At 46.2% G+C, this 18,859-nt stretch overlaps 1 long non-coding RNA gene across 1 annotated transcript; it reads right to left on the bottom strand.

Moving 5' to 3' along the window:
- Positions 1-13,602: 13,602 nt before the first annotated feature.
- LOC116985486 lies at positions 13,603-17,523 on the bottom strand. Its single transcript, XR_004415284.1, has 3 exons — positions 17,382-17,523; positions 16,298-16,302; positions 13,603-13,614 (listed from the first exon to the last, which is right to left on the bottom strand). It is a non-coding gene; the product is annotated as an uncharacterized LOC116985486 (long non-coding RNA).
- Positions 17,524-18,859: the final 1,336 nt, after the last annotated feature.

Here is an 18,859-nt window from a genome sequence, read left to right as displayed (position 1 = left end):
TATGGAACAGTATGGAACAGGAACAGGCCCTTCGGCCCACATTGTTCATGCTCAATAAAATAAAAGGACGTACCTTTAGAAAGGAGATGGGGAGGAATTTCTTTAGTCAGCAGGAGGTGAATCTGAGGAATTTGAATGTCTGTGGAGAACAAGTCATTGGGTATTTTTAAAACAGAGATTGACAAATTCTTGATTAGTACGGGCTTCTAAGGTAGCCCTTAGGTTACCTAAGGTTTTGTGGAGATGGCGGGAGAGTGGGGTTGAGATAGATCGGCCATGACTGAATGGCGGAGTAGACTCGATGGGCCGAATGGCCTAATTCTGCACCCATGACTATAGTCTCTGACCCTCGGGAGTTTGGACAAACAGCGATCAAGTGTATTTGATATTTGATGTATTTTTCTGTTCATATTTGAATCTCAGTACTTTTCCTTGCTCTACATGGAGTTAGAACCATTGTTATGCACAGGTTCATTATTATGCATTCAACCTCCATGGTTCTTTACACCACACATCTAACTAGAAATGGAAAAGACCACGTGAGTATTTTCTTAATTCGAAAGAAGCCCCTGTATAATAGAACAGAGAACGGTATAACACAGTCCATAATGTTTACTTTAGACTTAGAGATACTTCGCCCCACTGAGTCCACGCCCACCAGCATTCACTATCCTACACAGTTTGCAATTTAGGGAAGCCACATAACGTACAAACCTGCACGCCTTAAGAGTGTGGGAGGAAACTACAGCACCCGGAGAAAACACACACGGTCACGGGGAGAAGGTTCAAAATCCATACGGACAACACCCCAGAGTCAGGATCTAACCCGGTCTCTGGCGTTGTAAGGCAGCAACTCTTCCGCTGCGCCACCGTGCTGCCCATGATGCCAAATTAAACAGATTTAAGAATAAGGGGTAAGCCATTTAGAACGGAGACGAGGAAACACTTTTTCCCTCAGAGAGTGGTGAGTCTGTGGAATTCTCTGCCTCAGAGAGCGGTGGAGGCAGGTTCTCTGGATGCTTTCAAGAGAGAGCTAGATAGGGCTCTTAAAAATAGCAGAGTCAGGGGATATGGGGAGAAGGCAGGAACGGGGTACTGATTGTGGATGATCAGCCGTGATCAGATTGAATGGCGGTGCTGGCTCGAAGGGCCGAATGGCCTACTCCTGCACCTATTGTCTATTGTCTATTGTCTATCGTGTCTGCCTTCACCACCACCCCTGGCAATACATTCCAGGCCTTCACCACTCTGGGTAGAGATCTTGCCCCACACATCTCCATTAAACTTTCCCCCTCTCTCCTCATAGTCTTGGACATTTCCACCCTGGGGAAAAAGGTGTGGACCGTCTATCCCAGGGGTTCCCAACCTGGGGTATATTACCCACAGGGGGTACATTTCGCCTACCCAGGGGATACCTTTGTTGGTTCTGGATTTGTACATATTTATTTCGCATTGACTGACTGTGTTTGGTTCTGGTATTAGTTGTCATGTTCATCGTTAGTTGTTCATAAATGAGCGAAATAACATTGTCATGTGTCATTAAAGTTGCCAGGGGTAAACGGGACGAAAAAGGCTGGTCTATCCTATCTATGCCTCTCATCATTTTTATATCCTTCTATCAAATCTCCCCATAACCTTCGGCGCTCCAGAGAAAAAAAAATGTTTTAAAACGTGGCTTTGAGAGTACATTGTTGCATGCATAGTTAGTTATAAGGTCGGAGCAGATACCACATAAATATAGTAAACAGTTGCAAAAATCTCATCTGATATGTACATGAGAGAGAATAATGACAGATACCAGGGATAAATGGCCAACATGTTCAGGATGTACCTGGAGAGGAGAAGGGGGGAGAATTGTCATTATCACAATAATGGATGTGATCGGCCTGTTGTGAGCTGATGAAAAGCTCTGCGTGCATAGTTGTCTGTTGAAAGCAGGGACAGCGTTAGTAATTGTAGCTGTTGCACAGATCGGCCCCCCCATCCCAGGGCTCAACACTAAAAATATGTGAGGAAACGTGAGGTGGATGTAACATGCTATCACACAGATCATTTGTCATGTTCCCCAGGGTTTGATCACTGTTATTAGGAACATGCGCCCCCTTAGGTTTCGTTCTAGTGAAAGACAAGAATTCATGTTGGAGGCCGGTGAATCGGTGGAATTCTTTGCCACAGAAGGCCGTGGAGGCCAAGTCAGTGGAGACCAAATCATCATATATACCGACAAAGGAGGCTCCTCAATTAAAACTCTTTCTTGATTAGTACAGGTGTCAGAGGTTATGGGAGAGAAGGCAGGAGAAGAGGGTTGGGAGTGAGAGCCAAGTTCAAGTTCAAGTGAGTTTATTGTCATGTGTCCCTGATAGGACAAGGAAATTCTTGCTTTGCTCAGCACACAGAACATAGTAGGCATTTACTACAATGGTTGAGTAGTGGAGTAGGCTTAATGGGCTGAATGGCCTAATTCTACTCCTATCACTTATGACCTCATGAACGGTACATTTTCTTTATGTGCAGGAAGGAACTGCAGATGCGGGCTTACACCAAAGATAGCCACAAAATGCTGGAGTAACTCAGCTCCAGTGATACTGCCTGTCCCGCTGAGTTACTCCAGCATTTTGTCTCTAGTTACATGTTCTTTGACTTTCGGATAGGCCTGGTCCGTTCTTTTAAGAGTGGAACATTTACTATTACAAAAACACACTGAGGAATTCTAGTCGATTTCGGATAAGGTCATAAGTGATGGGAGGAGAATTAGGCCATTCTGCCCATCAAGTCTACCCCGCCAGTCAATCGTGACTAATCTATCTCTCCCTCCTAATCCCATTCTCCCCACAACCCCCGACACCCATACTAATCATGATTGAGTTCTAATTGAGGAGCCCTCGATTCCGCGATCTTTCAAATATATCCTCTGTCAGTATGTGTAATGATTGCTACTGGGGCAGCTGAGAATTTCAAAGATCCACTACAAACTGAGGGAGGAAATTTCCACACAAAGATTCTGACAAGTTGCACTTGGCACAAGCGGAAATAACAATCAAATAATAACAAATCAGATTAATAACTACCTGCCTTCATATACTGCTTCTAATGTATTGAAATGACCCGAGGGACATAACAGAAGTACTTGCAAACAAGAAAAATGGACACAAAATTAACCTTGAAAGCATTAGCCAAAAATATATATAGTGAATGTGTAAGAATGAACTGCAGATGCTGGTAAAATCAAAGGTAGACACAAAATGCTGGAGTAACTCAACGGGTGAGGCAGCATCTCTGGAGAGAAGGAATGGTGGCGTTTCGGGTTGAGACCCTTCTTCAAACTGATGTCAGGGGAGGGGGCGGGACAAAGATAGAATGTAGGCAGAGACAGTAAGACTAGTGGGAGAACTGGGAAGGGGGAGGGGATGGAGAGGGAAAGCAAGGACTATCTGAAGTTAGAGAAGTCAATGTTCATACCGCTGGGGTGTAAACTACCAAAGCGAAATATGAGGTGTTGTTCCTCCAATTTGCACTGGGCCTCACTCTGACAATGGAGGAGGCCCAGGACAGAAAGGTCAGATTGGGAATGGGAGGGGGAGTTGAAGTGCTGGGCCACCGGGAGATCAGCTTGGTTAAGACGTACCTAGCGGAGGTGTTCGGCGAAACGATCGCCGAGCCTGCGCTTGGTCTCGCCGATGTAGAGAAGTTGACTCCTGGAACAGCGGATGCATTAGATGAAGTTGGAGGAGGTGCAGGTGAACCTCTGCCTCACCTGGAATTAAGACTGTTTGGGTCCTTGGATGGAGTCAAGGGGGGAGGTAATGGGACAGGTGAAGGCAGATCGAGCTACAAAGGTTCAAAGGTTCAAAGGTTGATTTATTGTCACATACACCTAGGTGTAGTGAAATTCTTGTTGCCAATGCAGCACATAAAAAAGAATACAAACATAGCAATAATAAATAGCTTCAACATAAAAACATCCCCCCACAATGGTTCCCATTATGGGGGAAGGCACAAAGTCCAGTCCCATCCCCAATGTCCACCCATAGTCGGGCCTATTGAGGCCTCCACAGTTGCCTCTACGGAGGCCCGATGTTCCAGGCCGTCCTCGCCGGGTGATGATGTTCCGGCGTCGGGAGAGTCCTCTCAGCGGCTTGGGAACCCTGGAACGGCCGCCTCCCTACTCGAGACCGTGGCTTCCGGTGCCGACAAGGCCGCGCCTAATGGAGCTCAACTGGCGATCTCGTCGAGAGATCCCAGGCTCCCGATGTAAAGTTCAGCGCCGCCGCCCGCAGCTCCGCGATGTTTTTAACGCCGGTCCCAGCTCACCGAAGTTCCAGCGCGGCGACTCAGGCAAGGCACCGCCCGCCCCTCAATGGCGCTCCAGCGCTGCACCGCCGTCCTCAGACCTGCAGCTCCGCCGCCGCCGATGCCGGTGCCGCCGCCGATGCCGAGGCTCAGGGCGGTCTCCTCGCTCCTCGGACCCGCAGCTCCGCAGCCGCTGCCGATGCCCCGGGCGGTCCCCTCAGGAAACGCCGCTCCAGGCTCGCTGGTAGGCCGCGAGGACGGGTCAAAAGTGCAGCCCGGAGAAAAGCTGCATCTCCGACCAGGTAGGGACCCTGAAAATTAGTCTCCCCCTTCCCCCCCCCCCTCCCCCACACATAAAAAAGCTAGAACTCCTCAAAAACAAAACACTAAACTAACTAAAAATAAGAAAAAAGATGAAAAAACAGACAGCTGCAGGCTAGGCAGCCATACCCCCTACAGGTCGGCGCCAACCGGTGGCAGGTGGAGAAGTTGGATGACTATCTAGCTGAACATTGAGTGAAAAATAAAGACACAAACTGCTGGAGTAACTCAGCGGGTCAGGATGTATCTTTGGAGAATATGGACAGGTAATATTTCAGATTGGGATCTGATCTTCTTCAGACTTGCTTTGAAACCAGTATAAGTAGTTCCTTGTGTTTGCTCACTAGACATATGGCGCGATGATTGAAACTTTCTTATTCCCAGATTAAGATAGTGAGGTTATCTTGTATCCCATACTGTTATTATGCAGCATATATTATTCATACACTCGTGGCTTTATAGTGCACGATGATATGTAAAACTGTCAAATCAGAAACAACCTGCAGCTGTGATCTTTCATTATTTATTATGGCGCAAAACATCAGGACAGTCGACATCAGTGATCTGTCATTTTGCAGATACTTGATGCGTTCGAGAATGCTCTCCTTGTACCAACCACAGATAGACACAAAGTGCTGGGGTTTCGGGTCGAGACCCTTCTTCAGACTGAGATTCAAGGGAGAGGGAGTCCAGAGATATGGAAGGATAAGGTGTGAAAATGACAGATCAAAGCAGACGATGATCAAGGAAAATGTCGAATGGATCATTGTTTTGCGTAGGAAGGAACTGCAGATGCTGGTTTAAACCGAAGATAGACACAAAAAGCTGGAGTAACTCAGCGGGTCAAACAGCATCTCAGGAGAAAAGGAATAGGCGACGTTTTGGGACAAGCCCCTTCTTCAGTGTGAAGAAGGATCTCAACCCTATTCCTTTTCTTAGAGCAGCTTGTACTGGAGCCTACCACGGAGAAGGCGATTCTGGTTTAGTGTTGTGTAATGAACCAAATTTGATAAGGGAACTCGAGGTAAAGGAACTATTAGGACAGTGGTTCTTAACCTGGGGGGGGTTTGGGGCTTTGCCGGGGGTCATGAAGGGGACACAAAAATACATATCAATTTGTTGAGGCCATGTTTAGGAACCTAACACAGGTACATACCACATACAGTATTTTGTTCGCGTACACACGCAGTGGTGCCAAAAAGGTTAAGAACCACTGCATTAGGAGGTAGTGACCATAATATGATTTTAATTTACAATTTGAGAGGGAGAAGGGAAAATCGGAAGTGTCAGTATTACAGTTAAATAAAGGGGATTATGGAGGCATGAGGGAGGAGCTGGCCAAAGTTGACTGGAAAGATACCCTAGCATGGTTGACAGTGGAACAACAATGGCAGGTATTTCTGGGAATAATACAGAAGGTGCAGGATCAGTTCATTCCAAAGAGGAAGAAAGATTCTAAGGGGAGTAAGGGGTGACCGTGGCTGACAAGGGAAGTCAAGGACAGTATAAAAATAAAAGAGAAGACGTCTAACATAACAAAGATGAGCGGGAAGCCAGAGGATTGGGAAACTTAAAGTGCAACAGAAGATAACTGAAAGGGCAATATGGGGAGAAACGATGAGGTACGAAGGTAAGTTAGCCAACAATATTAAAAGCTTCTTTAGGTACGTGACGAGGAAAAAATTAATTAAGACCAAAGTTGGATCCTTGAAGACTGAAACAGGTGGGGAGTCCAGAACCAGCGGCCACAGTTTCAGACTAAGGGGTAAGGCATTTAGAACGGAGATGAGGAAATACATTTTCACACAGAGATTTGTTAGTCTGTGGAATTCTCTGCTTCAGAGGGCGGTGGAGGCCGGTTCTCTGGATACTTTTGAGAGAGAGCTTGATAGGGCTCTTAAAGATAGCGGAGTCAGGGAATATGGGGAGAAGGCAGGAACGGGGTACTGATTGGGGATGATCAGCCATGATCACATTGAATGGCGGTGCTGGCTCAAAGGGCCGAACGGCCTACTCCTGCACCTATTGTCTATTGTTAGGTGAATTTAGTATGGGGAACAAGGAAATGGCAGACGGGTTGAACAGGTACTTTGGATCCGTCTTCACTAGGACCGCAGCTATTTACAATATACATCAATGACTTAGATGAAGGGATTAAAAGTAACATTACCAAATTTGCAGATGACACAAAGCTGTGTGGTAGTGTGAACTGTGAGGAGGATGCTATGAGGATGCAGGGTGACTTGAACAGGTTGGATGAGTGGACAGATGCATGACAGAAGCAGTTTAATGTGGATAAATGTGAGGTTATCCACTTTGGTGGCAAAAACAGGAAGGCAAATTATTATCTGAATGGTGTCAAGTTGGGAAAAGTGGAAGTACAACGATATCTGGGGGTCCTTGTTCATCAGTCACTGAAAGTAAACATGCAGGTACAGCAGGCAGTGAAGAAAGCTAATGGCATGTTGGCCTTCATAACAAGAGAAGTTGAGTATAGGAGCAAAGAGGTCCATCTGCAGTTGTACAGGGCCCTGGTGAGACTAAACCTGGCGTATTGTGTGCAGTTTTGGTCTCCAACTGCGATAGATCCCTTCGACGGTGGGGAGGTCAAAGCCGGTGATGGACTGGGCAGTGGTCACAACTTTTTGTAGTCTTTTTTGCTCCTGGACGTTCAAGTTGCCGAACCAGGCCACGATGCAACCAGTCAGAATGCTCTCTACCGTGCACTTGTAGAAGTTTAGGAGAATCCTCTTTCGACATGCCGAATCTCCGTAATCTTCATCTGAAGTAGAGTCGCTGATGTGCGTTCTTTATAAATGCATCAGTGTGCTGGGACCAGGAAAGATCTTCTGATATATGCACGCCCAGGAATTTGAAATTATTGACCCTTTCCACCATCGTCCCGTTGATATAAACGGGATTGTGGGTCCCTATCCTACCCCTTCCAAAGTCCACAATCAGTTCCTTGGTTTTGCTGGTGATGAGAGCCAGGTTATTGTGCTGGCACCATTTGGTCAATCGGTCGATCTCACTTCTATACTCTGACTCGTCACCATCAGTGATTCGTCCCACAACAGCGGTGTCGTCGGCGAACTTGATGATGGAGTTTGCACTTTGTCCGGCTACGCAGTCATGAGTATAGAGTGAGTACAGCAGGGGGCTGAGCACGCATTGCGTATCTGATTGTTGACGGAGGGGAAGGTGGCAACACGGCATACAATTAGTAAAATGAATCAGAAGGAAAGTGAAACTAGTCGGAGAACTAGGGTGGGGGAGGGACGGAGAGAGAGGGAAATCAAGGGTTACTTGAAGTTAGAGAAATCAATGTTCATACCACTGGGTTATGAGCTGCCCAAGCGAAATACGAGGTACTGTTCCTCCAATTTGTGTGTGGCCTCACTCTGACAATGGAGGAGGCCCAGGACAGAAAGGGGCAAGCTCTAAGCTTAGCTCGCCCTGCACACGGTAAGAACGTTTTGTGACTCTGTCGGGTTCACTCGGCCCACGCTGGCCTCTGTTTACCGTCGAGAGTGGAACTCTTCAATCTGACTGTTGCCGACCGAAGCGCCAACAATCAAACTCCTATCACACGCAGTTGGCAGATTAATTTGGAGACTCTGCCCTTTGCCTTGTGAGTGATCCCACGGGACGGCAGGGACCTGTCACATTGACAGACGCAAGTGCTAGTCGTCTCCCCGTCACACAGCAGAGCTCCCAATCAAACAGGTGAGACTCAGTAGCAGACCTGTCCTAGCTGGTGCCTGCTTGACTGCGACTGGCACTGGATTGATCTGTAATTCACTCTGCCTCTGCTCAGATGCTCAGATTAATTTATCCTCACTTCAGACAGCTTGTCCACCTTATCTATCACCCTTCATCCAAACAAATGTACCAACGCACACGCTGAACTTGTTTTTTTTTCCGTTTATTATATTGTTTACAGTGTACTATGTTTACGTATTCTGTTGTGCTGCTGCAAGTTATGCCCCTGTCCCACTTAGGAAACCTGAACGGAAACCTCTGGAGACTTTGCGCCCCACCCAAGGTTTCCGTGCGGTTCCCGGAGGTTTTTGTCAGTCTCCCTACCTGCTTCCACTACCTGCAGCCTCCGGCAACCACCTGCAACCTCCGGGAACCACACGGAAACCTTGGGTGGGGCGCAAAGTCTCCAGAGGTTTCCGTTCAGGTTTCCTAAGTGGGACAGGTGGATAAGAATTTCATTGTTCTATCTGGGACACATGATAATAAAACACTCTAGACCAGTAATACTGTGCACTTCCTCCAAATCTCCAAATCTTAATCCGCTCCGGAGATTGATGTAAGAAAGAACTGGTTTAAACCAAAGATAGACACTAAATGCTGGAGCAACTCAGCTGGACAGGTGGCATCTCTGGAGAGAAGGAATGGGGGACGTTTAGGGTCGAGACCCTTCTTCAGAGATTTATCCTGTTTTCCCTTTGCTGTGTCTTACACCAACCATCTTAGTTTAGTTGACTGACACAGTGCGGAAACAGGCCCTTCGGCCCACTGGTTCCGCGCCAACCAGGGATCACCTGTACTAGTCCTGTGTCCACACACTGGGCACAACTCACCTACAAACCTGTACGTCTTTGGAGTGTTTGAGGAAACCGGAGCAGCCGGAGAAAATCCATGCAAGTCGAGGATGGAGAGAACATACACACTCTGCAACTGACAGCACCCGTAGTCAGGATCGAACCCGGGCCTCTGGCGCTGTCGAAAAAGAGAAATAAGACTAATAGTCATGTAGGAAAAGATGTAATGAGATGGAGCAGAGGAATAAAACTAACTAGGGGGTTACAAACAGGGTGAATACTGAAGTGGTTTCTTTGCCAAAAAAAAATTATGGGGTAAGGAATATTGTTAAATGAAGCAATATCTATCTCTGCCTTAAAAATATCCACCGACTTGGCCTCCACCGCCTTCGGTGGCAAAGACGGGATCACTGGTCGGCGCGGACTTGATGGGTTGAAGGGCCTGTTTCCGCACTGTATCTCTAAAGATGTAACAGGAGTGACCTGATAAAAACAATTTACTATCTATCTTCGGAAATCAATCTCGCTGTCTTTCACTCTGCATGTTTAGCTTTGGAGGAAACATTGACTTAAAGTTAAGTCACGATCCTAATAACATCCTTGGAGCCCAATCTGTATGTTTTCACTGGGCATCGCCACAGTAGTGGAAAAGTGCCCGGGACACCAATGAGAACTCTATGGTTTAAATGGCAGGAATCAATTGGAGCTGAGATTGCAAAACATACTTGGCTAGTGAAGTATTGTTGTGATTGAATTCCTTTGATCAAATGTTTATTCCAGTCACCATTCTGTTTTCCAGGCAATAGAGTTAACTTGTTCCTTGTACTTGTAGAAGATCATGTGGGGAATAGATCGGGTAAATGCACAGAGTCTTTTACCCAGAGTAGGGAATCAAGAAGCAGAGGACATAGGTCTATGGTGAGGGGGGGAAAGATTTAATAAGAACCTTGAGGGGTGACTTTTTACACAAAAAGGCAGGAGTTTCCTGGAATGAGCTGCTAGACGAGGTAGTTAAGGCAGGTACTATGGCAATGGCTAAGAGACATTTGGACAGGTAGTGTCATCTTTACTAAAATATTAATTACCTACTGTAATGGTAATTGCATGGATAGGATAGGTTTGAGGGATATGGGATATTGGTATGTGTGGATACCTGACAAGAATATCAGGTTATATACAGTAGTGGATATAGTTTAAGAAGGAACTGCAGATGCTGGAAAATCGAAGGTACACAAAAAAGCTGGAGAAACTCAGCGGGTGCAGCAGTATCTATGGAGCGAAGGAAATAGGCAACGTTTCGGGCCGAAACGTTGCCTATTTCCTTCGCTCCATAGATGCTGCTGCACCCGCTGAGTTTCTCCAGCTTTTTTGTGTACCGTGGATATAGTTTACTTCACATTAGTATTTTAGACTTTGGAGATTCAGCGCAGAAACTGGCCCTTCAGCCCACCATGTCCGCGCTGACTAGCGATCCCCGTACACGTTCATTATCCTGCACACATTAGGGACAAATTACGATTTTACCAAGCCAATCAACCTACAAATTCCTCCTCATCCCCTACCTAAATTTTACAATTTTACAGAAGCCAACTCATCTTCAAACCTGTACAGCTTTGGAGTATGGGAGGAAGCCGGAGAACCTGGGGAAAACCCACGAGGTCACAGGGAGATCGTACAAACTCCGTACAGACAGCACCCGTAGCCAGTATTGAACCCGGGCCTCTGGCGCTGTGAGGCAGCAACTCTACCTGGTTACACGAAACATCACAGTGGTTCAAGTTGATCCATGGACTGTTTTATCTCATGAAGAATCCAATGGCCTTTCACTTGATCAGATGGGAGGGGAGAAGGATTCCAATTTAAGTAAATACTTAATATTTCAGATATGAATGTATTTTGACCTTGGCATTTGCACAAGCTGATATTTTCTAAAAGAAAAAAAATAACTCAAACTTCAAAAGAAGTCAGAGTGTCAGCGTCAGCGACACATTATTTATAACCCGACATCACTCATCTCTTCATCACACTGAGCTCAAAAAAGTTTCACAACAGACTCAATTCCAAAAAAACATGAGCTGTGTTTTGTAATTCTCCTTATTGTAATTCTCCTTAAAGATAGCGGAGTCAGGGGATGTGGGGAGAAGGCAGGAACGGGGTACTGATTGGGGATGATCAGCCATGATCACATTGAATGGCGGTGCTGGCTCGAAGGGCTGAATGGCCTACTCCTGCACCTATTGTCTATTGTCTATTGTCTATTATTGGGTTGCTCAAGAATTTTAAAGTCACTGCCTTGAATGGCTTCCAAGACCAAGTCTAGTTTGGAGATACAGCGCGGAAACAGGCCCTTTCGGCCCACCGGGTCCGCGCCGACCAGCGATCCCCGAACATCAACACAATCCTATACCCACTAGGGACTATTTTTACATTTACCAAGCCAATGAACCTACAAACCTGTACGTCTTTGGAGTGTGGGAGGAAACCGAAGATCTCGGAGAAAACCCACGCAGGCCACGGGGAGAACGTACAAACTCCGTAAAGACAGCACCCGTAGTCGGGTTCGAACCCGGGTCTCCGGCGCTGCATTCGCTGTGAGCGAGCAACTCTGCCGCTGCGCCGCCGTGACCGCCCTCAAAAGGCATTGCCAGACAATTCCTAAGTTTCAGCAACTCAGCGTGAAAATTTATTTTCACCGCAGTCCAGAATGGTCAAACCTAGAATACAGGTAATGAGGTGTTAGTTTAGAGTTAGAGCATGGAACCAGGCCCTTCGGCCCACAGTGTCCATGCTGACCAGCGATCACCCATTCACACTAGTTATCCCACTTTCTCATCCACTCCCTGCACACTAGGGGCAATTTAAACAAGAGGCCATTTAGCCTACAGACCAGCACATCTTTGGGATGTGGGAGGAAACCGGAGCACCCGGAGAAAACACACGTCGTCACAGGGAGAACGTGCAAACTCCACGCGGCCGGCATCCGAGGTCATGATCAAGCCCGGGTCGCTGGCGCTGTGAGGCAGTAACTCTACCAGATACAGCATTGTGCTGATCAATAACTCATTATCATTAGACTGATTCTGAAGAAGGTTCCCGATCCAAAACATCGCCTGTCTATTCCCTCCCCAGATGCTGAACACCTTCACTCAGTTCGCCTGGACCTACCTGATCTCCCGTTTGCTAAACACTTTAATTCCCCTTCCCAGTCCCACTCTGACCTTTCTGTCCGAGGCCCCCTCCATTGTCAGGGTGAGGCTAAACGCAAATTGGAGAAACAGCATCTTATATTTCGCTTGGGCAGCTTACAACACAGTGGTATGAATATTGATGTCTCTAACTTCAAGTAATCCCGGCATTCCCTCTCTCTCCATCCCTCCCCCACTCAAGTCACACCAGCCTTTCGTTCTCACCTAGCAAACAGCTAACAAAGGCCTGTTTCTTTTATCATTGTTACTTTTTTGCATATCTTTCATTCATTTGTTCTATATCTCGCTATATCACTGTCTATATCTCTCGTTCCCTGTTCCTAAGACTTTCAGTCTGAAGATGGGTCTGTCTTTTATGTTTGTCTGCTGTCTGACCCGCTGAGTTCCTCCAGCATCTTGTTCAATATCGTATGTATGCATCATTATCTTATCGCACGAAAAAGGAATAAGCTTGTTTAAAATTCTTGAGCAATGCAGTTATAAATAAAACCTAACCTTCCTCTCAGTCGCTGAGATGTAGTCACCACCACCACCATTTAAGTTTGAGCTATTTGTTTCTCTTGGGAAATATTCATGAGGTTTCTGATATGTACTGACATCAGACACAAAATGTAACTTTGATTTTTCTGTAATTTTATTCCCCAATAAGAACATGTAGTATAAATACTTGATTTGACCAGCACGTGCACTGAATTATCTCCCAATTCTGCAGTGCTGTCTGCATGACAATAGTCTCTGATTTAGACTGTAGACTTTAGAGATACAGCGCGTACACAGGCCCTTCAGCCCACCGAGTCCATGCCGACCAGCGACCCCCCCCCCGCACACTAGCACAATCCGACACAGTAGTGACAATTTACCATTTTTACCAAAGCCACCTAACCTACAAACCTGTACATCTTTGGAGTGTGGGAGGAAGCCGGAGCACCCGGAGAGAACCCATGTGATCAGAGGGAGAATGTACAAACTCTGTACCTGTTAGACAGGATCGAACTCGGGTCTTTGGCATTTGAAGGCAGCAAGCAACTCTACCACTTCCCTTGATTTAAGTTTCCTAGTTTATACTGCGTTCTGCTGTAACACTACTGCTTGGGATGTTTACACAACTTCCACCAAGGTTTTCTGTTCCTAGCTGTTCCTTAATTACTCATGCTGATTCTCTTCCTCCATTTATGAGCTCAGATCCTTCCTATAAATCATTATTTAATAACAGGGCTTCATGGGTTCTTTTTTAGATTGTCCCTCTCTTCCAAAAGTTAAGTGTTCTAGGATTCCAAGATTTAATTCCCAGTCTTGGTCACAGTGCAATCGCACCTCAGTCCTGGCTATTAGATTGTACCCACTTATTTCCAATTATTTGTTATGCTAGGAATTCTATTCATATGGGTTCAAAATAATTTGAAAAATATGCGTGAGCAATTTGATGTTTATAAAACTAATCGTAACATGATGTGATAAAACGAATACATAAAAAGAATATTATTTTGTTTGCAAAAATGTACGCAGTTTTTAACTTAGTTTCGAAATACAGCGTGGAAACACATCCTTAGGCCCGTCGAGTCCGCGCCGACCAACGATCCCCACACACTAAAGGGCCTGTCCCACGAGTATGCGACTGCATGCGGCAAGCTCAAGCGCAACCAAACTGGAAGCGGGGGCCGCACGGAGGTTGAGTGATCCCGTACGAGTTGACATGAAGTTCGAGCGAAGTCCGCGGGGAAGTTTGCGCTAGGCGTACGCCGTCAAGACGCTGCGTACGGCGTTGAGACTCTGCACACGCCCGTCGAGGCGGTGCGTACGGCCTCAATGCGGCTGTGGGCCGGTAGGCCGTTGCCACGCGGACTTTTTGGACAGTGCCAGGTTTTCGGAGCCCCGCGCGATGTAGGGACCAGCCCCGCACAACTCCATTTGGCTCCGGCGATCTAAGTGGGACCGGCCCCGCAAGGCCGTATGGCTCAAGCGACCACGTTAGCTCGCGCTTGCCGCATGCAGTCGCATGCTCGTGGGACAGGCCCTTAACACTATCCCACATACACTGGGGACAATTTACAATTTCACCTAGCCAAGTAGCCTACAAACCTCTACGTCTTTGGAGGGTGGAAGGAAACCGGTGCTCCCGGAGAAAACCCACGCAGGTCACAGGGACAACGTACAAACTCCGTACAGACAGCACCCGCAGTCAGGATCGAACCTGGGTCTCTGCCGTTGCAAGGCGGCAACTCAACCGCTGCTCCACCGTGCCGCACTTGGGGTTCAAGCTAATTGGATAAAATGTGAGAGCAATTCGATTTTTACAAAAATCCTAAAAAGATGTGATGAAACTAATACATAAGAGGCTAGATATTAATTTGTTTGCAAGGATGTGCACAGTTATACACACAGATTTTCTTTGCCTGTAGCATTGCCTGCAGAGTGGAATTGGTTGCTTGTTAATAATGAGCAAAATGGCAATAAGACACAGCTGCTCATAAAAAATACATTTTATGCCACGCATGGAAACTGTGTGAATGTTTGCACTGCATTAGAAGGAAGGATGCTTTGCGAAATGTCTAATTTGAGAAAAGTGTTTCATGATTACCACATTTGCTAAACCATATATTTTGTTGCCGATGAATCAGGGTTCCATCTGTTCATAGCTATCGATAACTTAAGTCATTTCTACGCGAAGGAATTTTCCCCAAGTCTGAATTAATAAAGTTCACGGTAAATATCCCCCTAAATATCTGCACTCTCTAGCTGTCAGAGGGCTTACTCAAGGAGCAGTCTCACCCCGGCCACCCTCTCTTCTCCCCTCTCCCATCAGGCAAGAGGTGCAGAAGTGTGAAAATGCATACCTCCAGATTCAATTGGAGGAGCAGCACCTCATATTTCGCTTGGGCAGTCTGCACCCCAGCGGCATGAACATTGACTTCTCTAATTTCAGGTAGTCCTTACTTTCTCCTCCCCTTCTCAGCTCTCCCTCAGCCCACTGGCTCCACCTCTTCCTTTCTTCTTCCAGCCCCCCTCCACCCGCACATAAGTCTGAAGAAGGGTTGCCTATTTCCGCGCTGTGTGGCTAAACTAAACTAAACTAAATTCAATGTTAATGCCTTTGGGTTGTAAGCTACCCAAGCGGAATATGGGGATAAAATTATTGATCTACCGATGATCATCTTTATTAACACATCTCCTCGCCCCATCTCCAACCCTGCTTCGTTACGGTGTTGACATCAGAGCAGGTCGGGCTGATCTAATGACTCACCCTCACGAATCTTTGGAAATTTCATTCCGTGCATCCAACAGCAAGGGACAGATCTCCAATCACTTAGTGTATTCAGTGAGAGGGTCTAAATGACAATGAATGCAGGATGTCTGGCAATCTTCCACCACAGTCACAGCGGGAAGTCAGGAGCGCAGTTGAAGAAATTACAGGCACGTCTTTTCAACTTCAGTTTCCTTCACGCAAACCAAGGAGCCAGCCAGATTATGGTGAACGCAGGCTAGAGGTGTTGAATTACAGAAGCAGGGGTCACACAGTTTAAGAATAAAGGGGAGGCCATTTAGGCCTGACATGAGGACAATCATTTTCACCCAGAGATTTGTGAATCTGTGGAATTCTCTGCCGCAGAAGGTAGTGGAGGCCAATTCACTGGATGTTTTCAAGAGAGAGTTAGATTTAGCTCTTAGGGCTAATGGAATCAAGGGATATGGGAAAAAAGCAGGAATGGGGTACTGATTTTGGATGATCAACCATGATCATATTGAATGGTGGTGCTGGCTCAAAGGGCCGAATAGCCTACTTCTGCACCTATTTTTCTATGTTTCTATATTACGTATAACACACAGCACCAATGCTCCATGCTGGGGCAATTATGTTCCTCTTCAGATCCTCGTTGTCCCTTCTATCCTCGTTTTGGAATTTAGTCTTTAGAGATACAGCGTGGAAACAGGCCCTTCGGCCCATCGAGTCCACGCTAACCAGTGATCATCCCGTATACTAGCACTATCCTACACACAGACTAGAGACAATTGACATTTTTTTTCACCAAAGCTAATTAACCTGCACGCCTTTGGAGTGTGGGAGGAAACCGGAGCACCCGGAGAAAACCCACGCGGTCACAGGGAGAACGTACAAACTCCGTACAGACAGCACCCGTAGTCAGGATCGAACCTGGGTCTCTGGCGCCGTAAGGCAGCAGCTCTACCGCAGTTTTCTCCTCCAAAAATTACCGAAAATAGAAGATTTTTATTTTCCATCTAATGCTTCGAGAAACAAACCACAGTTAAAAATATTAGTTTGCTTTCAATGGCCTTTTGATCTATGTTGCAACATTCACTGATTTATGTATTTATATATTCAGATTTCTTTGTTCATCCACCCCATTTTGGAACTGATTTACCAATGGATACACAAAGTTATTTTTCTTTCCGAGATGTAACTCCTTTGTATTTACTTATGTTGAACTTCGTGATTGATTAAGCGCTAAGTTCTTCTGGGTTAGTGTGGACTCCCCACAGAGATCACAGCCTTTATTTTCCAATGTTGGCATTAACTACTTTTCAATCCTTTCACTTGGAATTTTTAAAAGGGCACAAATAAGAATCTAATGCCTCAGGAAAGCAAGTACACACAGCATGGTGGCGCAGCGGTAGAGTTGCTGACTTACATTGCTTACAGCACCAGAGACCCGGGTACAATCCTGACCACCAGCTGCTGCCTATACGGAGTTTGCACATTCTCACCGTGACTGCGTAAGTTTTCTCAGAGATCTTCAGTTTCCTCCCATACTCCAAAGACGTACAGATTTGTGGGTCAATTGGCTTAGTATAAATGTAAATTCTCCCGTGTGTGTGTGTGTGTAGGGGATCGCTGGTCGGCGTGGACTCGGTGGGCCGAAGGGCCTGTTTCCGCGCTGTATCTCTAAACTAAACTAAACTAAACACTGCTGGAAGAGGAAGCACTAACTTGGGAAAATGGTTTCCATTCCAACTCTGTGTTTTGCAATTAAGACCTTCCTTATTTTAAGTGGACTTCTTCTTCCGTGTCCATCTTCCACGTTTCAAATGTTGACGTCGCTGTCATCGTCCGTCCTGAAGAGGACGCAAGCTTCCGGCGACAATCAGTGGGAGCCATCACTTGTTGCAATAGATGATGGTGGTAGCAGAATTAGCTCGGGATACTTCCAGTTCCCAGCCCGCTAGACATGGACGCTTCTGCTATGGGGCCTTTAAGTGAACTGAGGATCTCACGCTACTTTCAGGCGTGAAGCTCACTCACATCCCAAATTTGTTGGAAAAACTATTTACGTGTTTCTTCAAGATTACACTGGTGTATTTCTGGTGGTGTACATTTTTGTAAAGAGTCGAGAGTGTTTGATTGTCATCCGCATCGACAACGGAACGATGAAATTCTTACTAATCGCAGTCCCGGTAGCATCGTGTCACGGACTCATAGAATTATACAGCCCAACCTGCCCACACCGAGCAACATGTCCTATCTACACCAGTCCCACCTGCCTGCATTTGGCCCATATCCCGCTGCACCTGTCCGATCCATGTACCTGTCTAACTGCCTCTTCAACGTTGCGATTGTGAATGGTGAACATCCTCGTGAATCTTCTCTGCATCCTTTCTAAATTATTAACATCCTACCTATAGCTGGGGGACCAGAACCACATCCAAAATGGAATTGATTCCAGTTCCCGCCTCCACCAGAGTGTAGAATCATGAGGAAAGATGGCTCAAAGCTTCTTCAAAAAGCAATCCCATTAGTCCCTCTCTTCAACGCCCTGGGGAGGAAAAGACTACAAAAAGTATTAAACACTGCCCAGTCCATCATCGGCTCTGACCTTCCTTCTATCAAGGGGGTATATCGCAGTCGCTGCCTCAAAAAGGCTGGCAGTATCATCAAAGACCCACACCATCCTGGCCACACACACATCTCCCTGCTACCTTCAGGTAGAAGGTACAGGAGCCTGAAGACTGCAACAACCAGGTAATAATAATAATAATAATAATATCTTTTATTGTCATTGCACGTCAGTGCAACGAGATTTAGGTTCAGGAATAGCTACTTCCCCACAGCCATCAGGCTATTAAACCTGGCTCGGACAAAACTCTGATTATTAATAACCCATTATCTGTTATTTGCACTTTATCAGTTTATTTATTCATGTGTGTATACATTTATATTATGGTATATGGACACACTGATCTGTTTTGTAGTAAATGTCTACTATGTTCTGTTGTGCTGAAGCAAAGCAAGAATTTCATTGTCCTATCAGGGACACATGACAATAAACTCACTTGAACTTGTACTCCTTCAGATATTCATTCTTGGAGTGGCGCGGTGGCCCAGCGGTAGAGTTGCTGCCTCACAGCGCCAGAGACCAGGGTTTGATCCTGACAAATTTGATTGTTGTAGGTTAATTAATTGGCTTCGTTAAAAATTGTACATTGCCCCTAGTGTGTGGGATAGTGCCTGTGTCGTGATAGTGCCTGGGTGATCGC

Source organism: Amblyraja radiata, chromosome 22 (assembly GCF_010909765.2).
Source record: "Amblyraja radiata isolate CabotCenter1 chromosome 22, sAmbRad1.1.pri, whole genome shotgun sequence".
NCBI classification, from domain to species: Eukaryota; Metazoa; Chordata; class Chondrichthyes; order Rajiformes; family Rajidae; genus Amblyraja; species Amblyraja radiata.
The sequence above is the reverse complement of the archived record's forward strand: the minus strand, read 5'-3'. Positions and strand labels throughout refer to the sequence as shown.